This window comes from Cryptomeria japonica, chromosome 7 (assembly GCF_030272615.1).
Source record: "Cryptomeria japonica chromosome 7, Sugi_1.0, whole genome shotgun sequence".
In the NCBI taxonomy this organism is placed as follows: Eukaryota; Viridiplantae; Streptophyta; class Pinopsida; order Cupressales; family Cupressaceae; genus Cryptomeria; species Cryptomeria japonica.
In genome coordinates, this window is record NC_081411.1 from 18,282,972 (window position 1) to 18,298,811 (window position 15,840).

Consider the following 15,840-nt stretch of genomic DNA (forward strand, 5'->3'; position numbering starts at 1 on the left):
TCTATGGATATGAATATATGTTAGTCTTATATAATGGACTTGCAAATAAAAGAATCTATAAAATTCCACTAACTTATATGCAACATCATTGAATGCATATTTTGCACATTTTTAAATTACAACACCAACTAGTAATTTACGAAGGAAACTAATATTGCCACACCATCATATTCATCATGATGGTTAGATATGTGTAATTATGTACCTAGGAAAAACACATTTTTAGGATATAAATCATGGATATGAAGCTTATTTTTGAATTAGAAATGAAAATAAAAAATATCTATAATTCTTAATTAGTAGAATTACAACATCAACTAGTAATTTACTAAAGAAACTAATATTGCCACATCATTATCTTCATCTTGATGATTAGATATGTGTAATTTTCTGCCTATGAATCATCTGCTAAACTGATATGTCAATGCAGCTCATTAAGTGTTTATTAACCATGTATAAACTGAAAGTAAATGAAATCAACACATCAAAAATATTCACCATATGAACACCATGTTTTTCATATGGAAACCCAAGTAGGAAAAAACCACGGTGGGAATTGGAACCCACAAAAATTGTGCACTCTTTTGGAATGTGCCCTCTTAGGAGCCTAACCTGGTTAGGAGCTTACAAATATGCCCTGTTAGGAGCTAGGATCAACCTCGCAAGAGGATTTAGAACTCAAATGATGAGCTACCCTATTAGAGGATTTTACAATTTGAGGCCTGTTAGGACCTACCCAGTTAAGGGATTTTGATTGCTACAACTATTACGACACAACAGTGGATGATATGGGTTTTGTACTTAACTGCCCGCTTCATCAGATCTAATTATGCTCCAAATCTGCAACACTCTATTATATTTCACACTTTCTAGTTCGGCTTCACACTTTTCCCAAAACCACCGACACAACAAAACTCAACTATACCGACCTAAATACACTTTACTCTTTGTCAGTTTACAAAACCTTAAGTGTATTAAAATTTAAGTGAATTACATCATAGATTATCGAAGATCATCTTATAGATCATTACAACAATTTACAAGACAATATTAGCCATTGAATGATCATAACTCATCACCACAACTCGGTCTGATAGGAAGTTAAACCCTTGTCACATTCTTCTCAGCAATTTGCACATTTCTAAGAAATTCCATCCTCAAACGGGTCAAAACAACAATTCAACCATCCACACGGGTTGTGTGCCACATCACTTCTAACATTTGAACTTGATGTAGATCACCGCCAAACCAAAAATCATTACCAGTTAAGAGATTTCCTTATCGGTCCTTAAACCCTTCTTAAACCCTAGCAAAAACTCAACATAAATCATAAACATGACTTTCGGTCACCAAAACAAGATATGGTTCTGGTCAAATACATATTACAATGATACAAACTTATACTCCAAACCACAATACTTTAAACACTAGCAATTGCCATAACCAATCAAAACATTTCCATGTTTACCGGTTAAGGTCCTAATTTAGTTTCTTATTTCATTACTGGTAAGCAATTTTTGGTAAACAAAAAGGATATCGATGAAAAAACAAGGGTAAAAGTAAAAACTTGTGTCTCACTTTTATAAAGGAAAATAATAGCAAAAAGAAAACAGTTCAACTTCAATGGCATGAAAGTGATATTTGTGTTTGGTATTTGAAGATGATGTAAACTGAAGAAATGTGTAAAACTAGATGAAGTTTATGCTTTTTTTAAAAAAAAAAATTAGAACAAGAATTGACATATTTTTTAAGTATTAAAGTCAAATTTTTAATTATTGAAAAATACTGCAAATCAGGGGTTTCACCTCCCACCATAAAACTATCTATAAATAGTCTTGTTTTCCTCTGATTTTGAAATATATTTTAGATGACATCCATAACCAGTGCAGAACAAAAATTTTTTTCAGATTTCGATGTATATTTTCACCATTATAACAATTCAAAGTCGAAGTTTCCCAAAATCAACAGTTTTCATCTCCCACCAAATTTCCCTTATCAAAACTATAGAAATCCCAAAACAAATTATATATTCTTGAAGAGGACTCTTTCCTCTAGTGTTATATAATTTTTTTTAATTTTTCTGATATGATTTACTAATTTTTTTTTTCCAAATTAGAGTCTTCTCGAATGTTAATATACCTACCTATAGTATTTTGTAATTTTAATATATTAATTCTAATTGAAATTATATAAAAATTATATGTAAACGTTCCTCACTTCGAGCTCTCAAAGACAATATTTTTAGCTTTTTTTTTTTAATTGATGGTTTAAGTCTTGGCACAACTTCAAAGTTCTGCAAATTGGGGGGTTTTGTTGAGTAGGCTACCATGTGGGATCCCACATAGGTAGCCTTGACCGAGTAGGACTCTGTCGAGGATTGGCCGAATCCCCCAAGCGGCGGGACCATCCATGAGCACCCTTTCCCTCATATTTTAATGTGAAATAGCACTATGGGGACTAAGTACAGTCGTCCGGACTTGGCCGAGTAGGACTCGACCAAGTATTGCCCACCACCCATCCTCCACGTAGGTGCCATGTGGCACCACACAGACTCAGCCGAGTCCTACTCGGTCGAGTAGGATTTTTAATGCTATCACACTTAGCCTAAAGTGTGAGACAACACTATACTTTCACCCACAAACAGAAGTAAACATCAGTTGCCATCAGTGACAACACAAATAATTTATCAAAGATGTCCAATCATGAAATCTCAATCTCATGCTAATCAAAGTCATCAGTTATGCCAATCATGCTAACAATTACGTACATGGTATCCTTGTCTAACCAACACATAGTGAACTACTTGTGAATCATCAAATAAGTTTTTGTTAAATATAGACTAAACCTTTACATACAATTCATGAGAACTATAAGAGGTTGAGATGGAACAAACAATTAGATTGCTGAATGGGAATTTCTAATGAATTTATTTAATCAAAAAATTCCATATCGTTAATAACAGAGAAAATATTGAAATGTATGTACGTTTAGATTTTAAGTCCAAACACATTTATGGAGAAGAACTATTAGAATAATATATTATTGTCAACACATATAATATTTGTTTGAAAATTATATTCATATAAGTGGCAAATTTAACGATAGTGCATTCAATATCATCTTTAATCAATTATAATAACACATTTAATGTAATCTTGAAATTATTGTTATTTTTATAAATAAAATTGAAAACCACAAATATTAGCTTATGTACACATTAAATTTATAACATACAAAGGAAAACTTCGTTATAAATCCTCATTATGTAACCCTCCACTTAAATACAACAAGCATCCAAGTAACAACAAAGTTGAAAAACTAAATTGTAAGTAGGAAAAGCTATATGGATATTTAATAAAAAATGATAAGATAAAATAGTAGTATAACAATAAGTTATGATTGTTAGGATGAAAAAAACCTTACAAAAGCATCACTAAATTGAGAACCAGCTCATAAGGCAGAAGAAGGTGTCTAGAGAGTATAGGTAGTCTATGAAGCATTGCATAAGTAAGAGGAAAAATTTGGCATCGCTATGCTATAAGAAGAGAAATTTTATGGATTTTATGTATAGAAAATTGTATGCCGAATTGAGAGGCTAGTGAAGGGCCATTTTTGTAAATCAGTTAGGAAAGTTTATAATAATGTATTGCAGATTTAATAATATTTTAGCTATTTTCCTTTGTTAAAATTTTAATCAGCGATTGTGAATTCAAATTTAAAGTAGAAAAGATTTCCCTCTCAAAGAGAGAATACTTTTAGGTTGCATTATTAATATATTTTATTATTAGTGTTTTTAGTTTGAATTAAATATAAAGCATCAACATTATAAATTCAGCATATCATACTGGAGATATCAATACTCGGGATGAACAAGTATCCTAGTTAGAGTTTTATTAGCTATAGAAAAAACTCAAAAAGGAGTCGACCACAGTTAGAGTACATATTTCAAGTTACATCAAAAAACCCCAGGACACTAGCAACAAAGACTACTTAATCATATACAATTTCTCCATCATGTAGGCTACTATTTCCCATAGGAGGAACCAAGGTAGTCCAACCAAGATCTTCATCTTTCGACACCTCCACCATCCTATGCATAATCTTCCCTTCAGCCCTATGAACTGCATCCATATTGATCTGCCTCTACTCCAAATGGTGCGTGAATCTCATAAGAGCTTGCTCAAAAGTGGACTTGTAGCTACCAGCCTGATCCCATGTGAAACCATGTGATATCTCCTTCATATACACTATTGTGGATCCATTTTTGATCCATTCATCAAATTTGTCTTTGTCCAGCCTCAGGACCATCATGACCTGTAAGGAAAACAGATGGAAAATGAGTCTCCTTAGAGACTCAGTAAGGTTCCTAGATTTACCAGCAAAGATATAATCATTGTGAAATTTCCACAGCCATAACATCTCTAAAGAAAGACAAGACCAAAATAGGTTAGCCATCTTCTTGCTACCCTTGATGAAGCCAAGTCAACCATCCAAAAAATAAATAGACATAGTATCAAAATTGACTCCAAACAACTTCCACACTTCTTTAACAAAGTGGCAATCACAAAAAAACATGCTACACAGTTTCAAGAAGGCAGAAAATTTTGTAGATAAAGAAGTTTCTCTCATGGTCTTTCTTCTTAGGCTTCAAAGGACCCACCCATAATTTATCCAAAGATTTGTTCCAAAGTTGCAAGTTCCAATCAAGATTACAAGTGGAATTCAAATGCTCAATAATACAATCTGAGTCCACCATAGTATTATAAATAGATTTGGCCTTGAGGAGGGAAAGGGGGGTATTATCATCCCAACATAAAGGTAAGGTGGGAAATCACAAGAGGCCAGGGGGATGATGTAGCAAAGAGGGTGAGAGAGCATCCTTCAACACCTTGTAGGTTCTGAACTGGGAGAGAGGTATACCAAACCTATGAGAGATCTCATCCCAAGTAATCAACAATCCATCCTGAATAATGTTCTCAAATATCCTAATGCCTATGTTATACCAGCTAAATGCACAACATCCTTGCAAGATAGCAAGGGGTTTATCTTTATGCAAAACATTCCACCAAATGGATCTATCACCAATGATTTGCCCATTGAAAATAAATCCATCATTATTCTTGAAATATTGACTCACAACCTCCCATTATTTCCACAAGGACTTAAACACTTCTGAACCAAAGGGAGACACCTCAAACCTTCTTGCCAAAAGATCCCTGAGAGGGGAATTTTTCCATGTTATAACTTTCTTAGGGACAGATCTTGACATATTATGTCTTATTAATATTTTCAGGGCTCATTACCTTCCATAGCCCTAAGAATCCATTTTGAAGAAATAGCTATTCCTTGGAGTTTAAGGTCTCTAAGTCCCATGCCACCTTTCTGCTTATTCATCACACACCATTCGCACTTTGCCACACGTTGTTTTATGTTGCCTTTACCATCAAACCAAATAAAACTCCCGATCTATTTTTGAATATGATCAAACTGATAATTACAAGACAATAAAGCTGAGGAGAAGTAGACATCATAGGAAGAAATAATCTTTTGACAGACCTGAAACCTTCCACTCCATCATTATCACTCCTTATTTCTATATTTCTGTATTTCTCTCTAATAATCTCTCTTCTCTCTATTTATCTCCCTCCTCTACCTTATCCTACCTATACTTATATATTACTTCTCTCTATCTCCTCGTTTCTCTCCCTATCTTGTCCCCTCTATCTCTATATCCCCATAGATCTATCTTCATGTATATTTATATCTCATTATCTCTAAATCTCACTTATTCACTCCATCTCTCCCTCTATTTGTGTTACTCTCTCTATCACTTTCTATCCATATCTATCTCTATCTCCATCTTCACACCTCCATCTATTTCCATGTCAATATATCTTTATATATGTTCCTCTATACACGATTAATCTACTTCTTTGTCTCTTCCTCTATCGCCCTCTTGAAGTATCTTTCCCTTTCTCTACCTTTATCTCTTTATGTATTCCATCTTTATATATCTCTGGCTCTCTCCCCACATCCTTCTCTATAGTGCCTTTATATATCTCTATATCTCCTTCTCTTTCTCTCTCCCTCTCTATCTATCCCTATCAATAATCTCTATCTCTCTTTCTCACTCTCTTGCACTATCTATATCTCTCTATATCTATATCTATATCCCTCTCCCACTCCATCATTGTCACTCCTTATTTCTATATTTCTCTCTAATAATCTCTCTTCTCTCTATTTATCTCCCTCCTCTACCTTATCCTACCTATACTTATATATTACTTGTCTCTATCACCTCCTTTCCCTCCCTATCTTGTCCCCTCTATCTCTATATCCTTATAGATTCATCTTCATGTATATTTATATCTTATTGTAGACACCCAAAATTGTCATGTCTAATTAAATAAATATTTTATTTATTTAATTACTTTAGCTCAATTCTTCTATTAATTAAATAAATCTTTATTTATTTAATTAATTCATTTATCCTCTTCTAGCCTTATTTCTCATTTAAATAAATACATTTATTTATTTAAATTATCTTTTTCCTAAGTTAAATAAATATCTTATTTATTTAATTATCCCACTTCTTCTATTAATTAAATAAATCTTTATTTATTTAATTAATTCATTAACCTTTTCTACCCATGACACATGTCATTCATCTCTTAATTCATACACTACCTACCCCTTTCATTATTTTACTATTTCCTCTACCTACCCTCTAATCTTAGCCGACCTCCTTGTACACCTCTCAATCTTATCCCTCCATTTCATATTGTGTCTTCTATTTAAGGAGATGCTTTCCTCATTATCAAACCCTAATCATTCTATGCATTCGAAGCTAATCTAACAACCTAATGAGCAGTGGACTACACTACGATCCTACTTGCAACCACATTCCGTTCTTTGTTGAGCTCTTGTGCATATAAAATCTGAGAGCAAATATATCAAGCAAGATCAATGGAGATAGGAAGAATGGAGATCAAAACCCTATTGGACATGTGATGGTATAATCTTTGTGATTTCATGTGATTTGCATTGTCTTAGGTAATCTTCATATGTTATGGTGGATCTTTGTTGATTGTTAAGCTAGGGTTTTGTGGTTGAATTCAGTTAGCCTTTCAATATTGTTATTATTGTTATCCATTTTCACCATATACATTTTGGCACGCCCGGTGGGACTCTTGTCCCTTTGCATTTAACCTTTTGTTGTAGATTTTGCGTTTTTGAAGTTGCAGATCGGACATTTTTTTCGACGACATTTTAGGTATTTCCGCGTCTGCGAGTGTTCGGATCGCGTCTCTGAGTTTCAGGAGCGTCTGCGGAGGCAAGAATCGCGTCTGTGTTTTCAACAAATTTTGTTTTGCAGGTCTCCGATAGGGGCATCTGTGTTACATAATCGCGTCTGCGTTACTTTTGATCGCGTCTGTGTCTGAGACGGGCATCTGTGTGTTTTTGCCGCGTCTATGAATTACAGAACCGCGTCTGTGTCCTAAAGACGCGTCTGTGTCTGGTATAATTGCGTCTGTGTTTTTACTATTTTGGAATTTCAAACTTTCTTTGATTCAGTTTTCGGATTTCGTACTTAGGGTTTCAGATCTAGTTTATTTTTGGACTAACCCTTGCAGATCTAGCTAACCAAGTTTGTGCAGCTTGTTTTGGAAGCAAAAACGTTTCTGTTGAAGGCCCCTTTTTCACAAAGTCTTTTTGGGTTTTTCTAAAAATTTACCTAACTTGTGTGCTTGCAGGAAGGGGTGATCATTTGAAACAACCCAAACTACTAACAACTTTTGTTGCAGGTTCTTGGCTAGGGTTTTGAATTTTTATTGTGTGCCTTGTTTTCATAGACTAGCAAACACTTCCATTGGTGCACTAAAATTGAATCATTGTCTTTTGTGTCTTGAGCAATAGGCTCTTTTTGTTTAATCTTTAGAGGGCCTGTCTTCCCATGTGGTCATTAGGACTACTAGTGAGAAGAGAACGACCCAAGTGGTAGCGAGGAAAACCCACCTCATCCGAACCACTATAATCAAATGTATTCATGGTGAAAACTATGAATAACGTGTGCTGATTAGTTCATACCGACACTATGTCTCCCCATAAACCCGTTTGATCAAATTTATTTGATCAGTTGTAGGGCGTAACCCCTACCGGCTGGGAGCCTTCTGTATTTACAGAGCTGAAAGTGCCGCATGTATGGCCACACGAGCGGATGCCCTTACTAGCACCATTTTGTTTTAGAGGCCCAAATCCTTCTAGTTGTTGGGGTAGGAGGTCGGACCTCTGGTAGCGGCCCACAGACATACGGTTCTTAGTAGAGATACAAAGTTCGCCATGGGGAATTTTCATGGGGACTGATGCTTGGCTGACCCGAGAAGTGAGTGCCGAGGGTGGAGCCAGTGAGGTCAAGCATCTAAGTATCCGCTCTGAATAGCGTAGCCTCGGGGGTAAAACCCCATGTGGGATCAACAACTATTGTCTTGGCCAGCCATAAGAATTGTGCTTGACTTATGTTAAACATTCAAACATTCAAGACCAAACAGCAAAACATTGTGTCTTTTGTGTCTTCAAGTGTATGCAAAACAATTTTACATCAAACAACACACTTTTCTTGGAGTCATTTTGGAGTCTAAACACTAGCAAACATTGAGTCCTCATCAACATTGTGTCCTCTTGTCACAAAAAACAGTCAAACAGTCAAATTTGGTCACAACAAAACAATTTCACAGATTGGAAAAATTGCACGAAGTTTACAGAAACGCGTCTGTGTCTGTTTTAACCGCGTCTATGTTGTCTAAGCGCGTCTGTGAAGGGCAGAATAGCGTCTGTGTTTCTAGAAGCGTCTGTGTCGAACAGAGACACGTCTATGTCTGGAAAGCACGTCTGTGAAGTATACAGTCGTGTCTGTGTCCATAATTGCAAAAACCTTTACAGTCCAGCAAACATAAACAAGAAAATCGCAGAAGCGCGTCTAGGTTAAACATAGTAGCGTCTGTGTCAGGAAACCGCGTCTGTGAAGGATACAGTCGCGTCTGTGTTCAAAATTGCAAGAAAATTTCAGAGTCCAACAAACAAGAGAAATCAGTTTCGGAATACTTGAGCTTCCTAGGTTGTTTCTTCAGGTTTCATCTAGCATTCAACCTGTCTCTGGGTCTCATACAGTCCATCATTGCTTCACATTTCATTCTACATTCATACTTGTCTAAACTTGAGTCAAAAGGTCACTTGCTTGTCCTCATCATACTTTGTCAACACACTACATACAACTACACTTTGCTAAGTGGTCCCTCATCAAGGTTTCTTACCTTTGGGTCTCATTTAGTCTTACTTAGGGTCAAGGTCAGCTTACCTCATCAAGAGAAACTATCCTCTCTTTGGAAGTCACACCTACTCTACTACTTACATACTTGGTCTTACACTTTGGACATTGCAAGTAAACTTCAGGCTCATTTACATTCCATTCAACTCTTGATCTTCCATACTCTTTCCATTTTCATCTAGTCTCACACATCTTGGTCAATACCTAGTTCATGGTTGAAACCTATCTTCAAAAATCTAGGAGAGAAACTAAAGAGGCTCAAAAGTCCACAAACATGAGTTCTTATGAGTATGACAATGAGATCTTCTTCAATTCTGATCATACTACATTACCTGACATGGATACCTATAGAAACATTCCAAATGTTGAGAACATGGACACTATAAACAACAATGCTACACACAATGACAATATGGACAACTTTTTAGTACATTCAGCAGATGTGGAAGAATCCATTATGAATCCCCATTTCAATCGATTGGTTGAGGAAATAATGAGGAGGGATAGACAATACTTCTTACAAATGATGGCACAAAGTGGAGCCAAGATACCTCATGATTTTGACATGTCTCAAATAATGGAACATAGACCTTTGCAACAACCTCACTTCAATATGGATCAAAGGAGACCTAATAGTGGAGGAAATAGAGGACCACACATGGTACCTGAATCACCATCAGCTTTGCTTCAAAAAACAGAGGTCCCACATACACATGGTCAAACATATGATACCTACCTTCGTAGACCATTATGGAAGTCTTATGTAGACAAATATGCTCAATCACATACTAATGCTAAGGATCAACCACCAAAAAAATTGGATGTTCAAAGGCATGCTCAAAATTTGGACACAAGGAAACCTCATGTCAAATTTGGGGGCAATACAATAGAACATGACATGCCTGTAGAGTATGGTATACATGCACAAAATAGATATGGTGTTCCTCAACATGAATCTATACCAAGTGGTTCATATATGCAGCATCATTACAGACCTCCTCCATATGAACATGTGTATGATCAATATCATCCATATATGCAACATGTACCTCCTCCAATGGGTGCCTCAAACATAGGATATGGTCCAAGAAGTCGATCTCCACCTAAGAGCAGTTTGGAACAACAAATCAAGGACTTACAAAAGAAAATGGAGGACATAAATGCACCAAAGCTAGCATACACAATGAGAGACATATGTCCTTATCCATTTGACAAGAGCATTCCAATGCCCCCATTTCCTACACATTTTGTGACACCTAAATTTGACAAGTATAGAGGAAAAGGGGATCCTAAGGCACACATAAGACAATTTTTCACAGCTTGCATTGAGGTAGCAGCAGAAGAGACATATTTGATGAGATTATTCCCACAAAGTTTAGGTGATCAAGCTATGGAATGGTTCTCCCAACTCCCACCTAGTATTAAGTCATGGGGTGATCTAGCAGAGGCATTTATTCAACATTTCTCCTACAACATAGAGACAGACATATCAGTCACTACTTTGTGCAACACCAAGCAAAAAGAGGGAGAATCTTTTGCATCATTTTTACAAAGATGGAGAAATCTAGCCAGTAGATGCTCTTGTGAAATTCCACAAAAACAAATGGTAGAAATGTTCACACAAAATGTTAACAAAGACATTGGCTATGATCTAAGGAAAGCTTGTTTGTCCACCTTCAAGGACATCATTGAAAAAGGATTAGCAAGAGAAAAGGTCCTAATTGAACAAGGAGTCATCAAGATATTCAAGGAAAACAAAGATGACTTTAAAGGAAAAGACAAGACAAGATTTTGGAACAAAAACAAGAACACAATCAATGATGGTGTTGTTGATGCCAACACAGTGCGACCCAAATTCATCTTTTCAGGATCAAGTTCTACCAACAATCAAGTGAATACTCAAACAACTTCCAGATCACGAAGGAAATACACTCCATTGGGAGAACCACTTGAGTCAGTCTTCAAGAAGCTTGTGGAAAACAAGGTAATCACAGTTCCAGATTTTCCTCCATATGAACCAAAGGTCAAACCAAATTGGTGGAATAATGATGAGTATTGTGAATTTCATAAGAGCAAGGGTCATAAGATAGGAAATTGTCATCGACTAAAGAACATCATACAAGATCTCATTGATAGAGGTGACATTGAGATTGAGGGACACTCACCCAATCAAGAACATGAGATGTTTAAGGAACCATTCCCAAAACATGACAAGGGAAAAGCTCAAGTCACAGATGATCAAACCAACTATACCAGAGCATCCTATAACTATGATTCAACTATCAATCACATCTCGATGGACAATTATGTCTCTACCATTATCATCAAGGATAAAACGTCTGAGAATTCTACCCAGAGACCCAAGATTGTCCTAAAAGGTGTTGGATCTTCTTTTGAACCTACCTTTGAATGTAATGTTACAACCCGTCGAGGTAAAATCACTTTGCAAGGTGCTCCAACTAAAAACACCACTTCTTCATCAACCAAACCTGAGTATGACCTTGTAGAACAGTTAGGGAAGACACCTGCGCTCATCTCCATCCTTGAGCTCTTACGCATATCTCCCGCACATAAAGCCATTCTTGATAAAATCTTAAGAGATACTGTTGTTCCTACTGATTTGAACGTAGACCAGTTTCAAGCCATGGTGGGATACCTTTCCATTCCACACTCCCTTACCTTTACAGAAGCTGACAACGCCTCCGTAAGTCAGCCACATAATGCACCATTACACATTGAAGCCTTCATACACAAACATCAAATAAAGAGAGTCCTGGTAGATGGAGGAGCAGGTCTAAACATTTGTACATTGAGCACAATTAAACAATTGGGATATTCTGATAAAGCTGTGAATTCTACAAACAAAATCACCATCAAGGCATATGATGATGAAGAGCGCTCATCCAAAGGCACAGTCACCTTACCTCTCAAAGTTGGGCCAGTTACAAAAGATGTGGTTTTTCGAGTCCTAGACCTCGATCTCACATACAACATATTACTAGGACGTCCTTGGATTCATGAAATGAGGGTAGTCCCATCTACATATCATCGATGTATCAAGTTTCCACACAATGGAGTTGAAGTGACCATCAAAGCGGATCCAAATCCATTCATATATTGCAACAATCTGCAACCTAGATCAGAAATAACAATACCAGTCAATCGAGAAGCTGTTCCATCTTCAACATATGTGGATCCAGAATCATTGAAACCTTCTACATCAAATCAAGCAAAGCTCAAAGAAAAATTCAAGGTTAAAGACCTGGGATGTGGTGAGTATATATTTCATGTTGACCAACTCCCATTATCTCCTAAGGTATTCAGTCAACAGGAACAGTCTACAAACAAGTTGCAATGCCAAGGAATTGGGTGTGAACCACCTAGTGTTGTGGCTACTAAGTCTGAATGCAAAACTCCTCTAGTGGTGCAAGCATCTCTTGATATCAATAGTCGTAAGAGTGGTTCCAACGAAGAATCTATTGAGTGTATCGCCAGCCCTCTTGAGAAATCACATAGCTTTACCATATCATCCACTCATTCCATTTCCACTCCACTTCCAAACTTGGATCACCAAGAATTACAAAAGCCCTTACTCATTGGGGATAAAAAATCAAGCTTCGGAAAGAAAAAACTAAAAGTCAAAACTAAAGATAAGTCCTTTAGTACAAATCAAAATCAAAAGCTATTGGACTCTACAAAAATTAAAGCCAAGGATAAAAATCCTATGAAGCAAAAAGAGAAAGAGTTGATCTCCCCTAATATCAAAATAACTGGGGGCAAAAGTTCTAAAATTTCAAGTCAAAAAGCATACTTGTTGATCCTAAGTCTCCATCATGTCGTGATACTTTCACTTCTTTTCGCAATCATAAGCCTTCATAACTCATCCACTTGTTCCACACATCCATCTCCTTCTGGCGATACATCATGGACCTTTAATGGAGCTTCCTCGCAGGACTTTGTTATCAGGGATGCCCAAACTTCTTCAGGTGACACGCATATGGGCCTACGTAGTCCACACACTAGTAATTCTATCTCAGTTCCTTCATCAAGGAAGACAGACACTCAAGCTACACATCATTCAGTCAAGAAACAATGCAACTACAATCACAAAGTCAAGCCTCGCACATTTGAGGTAGGTGACTTAGTTCTCAGAGAAAATCCTAAAAATCAACAAGATAGAGAGAAGAAGGGCAAGTTCGAACCAAATTGGCTTGGTCACTAAATTATTACAACAGCATATGGATCTGGTGCATATCAGCTTTCAACAACAGAAGGTGAACCTTTGGAGGATCCTATCAACAACATGCACCTTTGCAGGTTCTACACATAGCTCTTCAGAGTATCCTAATTCAAAAATACAAAAAAATCAAAAATTTCAAAAATACAAAAAAAAAAAATTATAAAACAAAAAAATCATTACTTGGTGAAAACCTGGCAAACAGGCGCCTTGTGACACAAAAACATTGAAAAATCAAAAAAAGTAAAGAGAAATAATTTCGTCCAACGGTGAAAACCACTTCGGTGGCGCCCTAGGCAAGTACCATGGTGAAAACTAGGTCACCAGCGCCATGCGTAGAGACATTGCTCCTCCCTCCTTCAGGATTCACTTTCATCCTTTCACTTTGCACACACTCACAACCAATTGGTTCATAATAAACTTACCCATTCCCATCATGGCTTGTTATTGATCTACCTAAGATTGGTTCACCATTCATAATAAACCTCTCTTCTCATCCCCTGTCCATCCATAATAAATCAGATCCTATCTGTGGCTAAGGCAAATCCTACGTCTAGTAATGGGTGTGGAACTTAGAGCATCACATGTTTCGAGGAGTACAGTTTCTTCCAGCTTCCTTCAGTCTATTCGCGCACAATCCGCAATAAAGCAACATTTGCATCACAGACCCGCAATAAAGTTTCATCTTCTCCACAATAAAGTATCAATTTCATGGATTTAGTCAGTTTTAGATGAGACACAGCAGCAACAATGGGCTTCGACAAATCAAATCTTTCAACAGACTCAGACAACATATGGTTCAGTGCTATCTATCCTTTCTGTGAAAGTAAACATTGTGACCACAATCAAATAAGACTTATACAAGTGACAAGAGACACTAAACTTGAGGACTACAGTGGATGTTGGTGTCGAGTCTTGGTTTCCTTTTGATTTTATCTTTTGGTGACATGTCTTTTAGCTTTTCCGGGATGTCTTTGACTAGAGATTCTATCTCTAGGATGTCTTTGACTAGAAAGGCGAGGATGGGGTATCGTCACCCATTTTCTTTTGCTGTCTGTGGATTGTCTCTTAGTAATGCTATGACTTGTCCAAGGATATGAGGACACTGTGAGTCTAGTGTGAACTGGGGCATTCCTTGTTTGTGACTGTCTTATCTCCATGCAAACAGGTGCAATGACTTTCTGGGTCGAACATATGCCTCGATTGTCATAACCTACTTGCCATAATAAAGCTCAATGATGATAACGCACAAGAAGCTCTTTCACTTTCATATCTTCTGTCTTCCATCTCCCTTTCTTGATTGACTTCCATCGTCCTTCTCGATTCCGCGTAGCCTGCTATCACATGGCTGAGTATAATGACACACCAAAAACATTTGCATTTCATGTAGTTGCACTTGCATTACCACATATAAGCATTTCATACATACATATAGATATCACAACTGCATCACATCCTGTACACAACACCTGTTAGCACAATTTACATTTGCATTATCATATTCATTTGCATCACATACATTCACATTTGCATTGGCATAACATTCTAAAACATAAAAGAACAAAAATATTGCATTACATACATATTTGCATCCATAGCATAAAATATACATCATAAAACATCTCATCACATAGGTACACATGCATATAGCTGCCGCAAAGATGAATCATCTCATATCATCATAAAAGTGTCATGATACAATGATGTCAAAATCATATGGCTACAATCACCCGCAGGTGTCTACATCATTATACAAAATGGTACAAAACTGATACAAAGGAACCCACTGATAACTCCTGCCAACACTGTTGGTAGTGCTAATCCTGTCCATGTCATGGTATCCCATGCCACATGTCCCACCCTCATCTCCAGTCCTGGGTCCTGGAACACCCGTCTCAATGCCTCTCTGTCACCATCTCGATCATATGGAATCAAGTCTCCATCAATCGGTATATGCAGAATCCGGTAGACATCCTCAAGGGTGACTGTCATCTCACCCATCGGCAAATGGAAGGTGCACGTCTCCGAGTGCCATCTCTCAGCAAGCGCAGTCAGCAAACCCATGTTTGCCCGAAACTCAGGCACATACAGAATATGTCTCAGACCCATAGCCTCAATAGCAGCTTTGTCCTCGAAAGACAGCTCAGGTCGCAATCTCTGTGTCGACGGGAATCTCTCCCGTGACTCCAGCATAGGCAAGTACTCCTGCAGTCAAGCAAATCAATCATGTCAGTCATGGTGGCATTCACTGTTCATCACAAAATGCTACTCGCTATCT